Raw genomic sequence first — 3,297 nt, forward strand, 5'->3', positions numbered from 1 at the left:
CACTAACACACGCCTGTCATCTTAGCTACTCAGGAGCCTGAGAGCTGAGGATTAGGGTCCAAAGCCAGCCTGGGCAGGAAATTCTTGAGATGGATGCTACTCTCCAGTGACCCAACAAAAACCTGAAGAAATGCTGTAGCTCAAGTGGTAGCGCACTTGGCTTTAGCTGAAGAATCAAGGACAGCACCCAGGCCTAGACCTTCAACTCCTCCAACATACAAGAAGAGAAAGAAAGAAACCTGAAGAGGAAGCTTTAGACTGCTTTGCATGTATGAATCTTTGGGTTTTGATTCCTCAGTACCACATCACTAAAACAAAAGCCTGATGTGGCCCTGTGGCTCAAGTGTTAGTGTTCTATCCTTGTACAGGAGAAACTCAGGTACAGTGCTCAGGTCCTCAAGTTCCAGGACAAGTGTATGCACACACACACACACACACACACACAGAGATATCAGAAGTGAAGCTGTTACACCAAATTGTGGTAAAGCAATGAGCTTCGGTTCTGAGCTCATGGTTAGCACCTAGGCCCTGTGTTCAACTCCAAAAACTAGCCATCCAGGGCTCAACTAGGAGGGGTCAAAAGTTTCAAAATCTGATGAGCTTCACCAGCCCTAGCTGACAGGAAGCATTGTGATATTACCCATGTTCTTAGATTCAGTGAGCTTCTGGAAACCTAAGGAGGCAACTTTGCCAATTAGGAATCTTTTAATTCGGTTCAGCTCTCTAGTTGTCTGCCAGAAGGACCCTTGAATTAATTGTAGCAGTTTGTTTCAACACTTGGACATAGTCTAACAAAGACAGGATAAGTACAAGGAACTTGGCCTGCCAGAGGAGGTGGCACAAATGAAGGTTTCTTGTCCAAAAAGAGCACTGGGGAAAGAGATAGTTTTGGATACAAAGAGGTCTTTTTCTCCTGGCCTTCAGAGCCCGCCCACACTCATCCTCACTAATTGGCCCAGATGGAGTTGTTTATAACACAGCTGTACAGGAGTGAGGCCTTTTGTCTGCCTGTTTCAACAATGAGGCAGACTTCCTCCAGCAGCCTGAGGTTTGCAGAAACCCTCAGGTTACACTGGGGACAGTGAGGGGAGCCCCAGAATATGCACTGTCTTGAAAGCACTCTCTGTGCTATGAAAAAAATTTATTCAAAGCAAATTTCCTAGCTGAGTGCCTTTCAACATAGGGACTCTGGATCTTCACCGATAGAAATACATGCATACATACATGGGTAGACATGGAGTTACTGTTTTTGGTTTTTGGCAAGTCTGGGGGTTATACGATGAGCCTAGGCACTGTCCCTGAGCTCCTTTTGCTCAAAGGTAGTGCTATGCCCTTGAGCCACAGCCCCACTCATGTTTATTTTTTGATTCCTGTGATTCCTTAGAAATAAGATTGTCCTGGGCTTTCCTGTCCCAACTGAATTTAAATTGTCATCCTCTACCTCTCAGACTCCTGCAGAGCTAGAATTACAGGCAGGATCCACTGACACTTGGCTTTCTTTTCTTCTTGTTCTATTTTTCTCATGACAATCTGAAATCTTCACATTGTCATTCTAATGGTTTGCATTTCTGAGTAAACTACTCAGGCCTGGAGTTGAAATGCCAGGTCTGCCACCTACAAATGGTGGGAGATCTTTAGAAAATAATTCCTATCCATGGGAATGCTTAATGGAATTTATAAAAGTTACAAATAAATTGAGAGTTAATGATTCTCTTATAGAATACCACACAAAAATTATTGGATTATGTCTTCCATTCTAACACCCTGGTTTGGTTCTCCTAATTAAAGAATACTGACTTCTTTTACATTAATACTTTAGTAAGTATTCAACCATGAGACTGCATTAAATGGAGACCTAATTTAATAACTAATAATTTTTAATATATATAATTTAATATTCTCACATTGTCTCTCTCATATATATAGCAAACTATACATCTATCTATCTATCTATCTACTGTCTTTCTATCTATCTATCTATCTATCTATCTATCTGTCTGTCTATCTATCTATCTATCTATCTATCTACTGTCTTTCTATCTATGTATCTATCTATTTATCTGTCTATCTATCTATATCTATCTTTCTATGTCTATATCTAACAATGTATCTATTTATATATATATATATAGCCCACTACTATGGCTTAATCTCAGGTCCTCAGAACTGGCTGGCAGCTCAGTTTGCCAATGGCTTTTGTTCTACAACTGACCCATTCATAAATTATGCATTGTGGCCTGTGAGTTCAAATCCCAGGATTGCCAAAAGTTTATATGTGCAGTAAGAAGTCAATTTTGACACATTTTTTCCTTCTCTGTAAAAGTCCTGTGTCTCAGTATGATGTATAATCCATATGCAAATATATCCATGTGATAAGATATAATAAATGAAAAAAATTATATATGTAATAATGCTAAATAAAATAAGCAATGAATAAAGAAGGGTAATAAATGTCATATGGAGTAAACCCATGTATGTAAAAAGATCTCATATATGAGTTTATTTTTCCAGTGATGGGGCTTGAATTAAGGCCCTTGAAACTGGTCTGAAATTTTTGTCTTCAAAGACGGTGAGCTTCCCCTCCCCCACAGTGCCACAGAGTTCCCCAAACCCTGAGTTCAAATCCCAGGCCTCCAGAAAAATGGTGCCAATTCCAAGCCAGGGCCTTAATTTTTTTGGCCAGGCCCGGGCCTTGAACTCAGCTTGTGGCAACTCTGCCTCAGCCTTGATCACTCTAGGCTGAGGTGCAGTCTCTAGACCCACAGCCCATCCTGAGATCCTAGGACCTGAGTTCAAATCTTTGGAGTGGCAAAAAGGTGAAGTGTTGGGAAGGTGGCTCAGTAGTAGAGTGCTTGCCTTGCATGCATAAGGTCCTGAGTTCAATTCCTCAGCAACACATAATCAGAAAAAAGCCGGAAGTGTTGCTATGACTCAAGTGGTAAAATGATAGCCTTGAGCTGAAGAGTTGAGGGACAGTGTACAGACTCAGACTTCTGCCTGACAACTGACAAAAAAAAGAGGGTGAAGGAAGTAGAAGGATAAAACTGGGAAGTTCCAGAAGGTGGTTTTACATAGTTTTTTTCCTTTGAATTGTGACCATCTTGGGTCTAAATGACAGGGCCCAGAAAGTGTACGTGATCTTGCACTGCTGAAGTTTGATGGGCTATCAGGGAAGCCATAGCCCATACCAGCAAACTAGGTCCGGGGTTCAAATCCCCGCCACCTACAAATGTCAGGAGATCCTAAAAAATGCATTCCAATAGACAGCCATATGAATGGAATGTTGTAAAAGTAACA

This window comes from Dipodomys spectabilis, unplaced genomic scaffold (assembly GCF_019054845.1).
Source record: "Dipodomys spectabilis isolate Male_0828 unplaced genomic scaffold, ASM1905484v1 ptg000220l, whole genome shotgun sequence".
Taxonomy (NCBI): Eukaryota; Metazoa; Chordata; class Mammalia; order Rodentia; family Heteromyidae; genus Dipodomys; species Dipodomys spectabilis.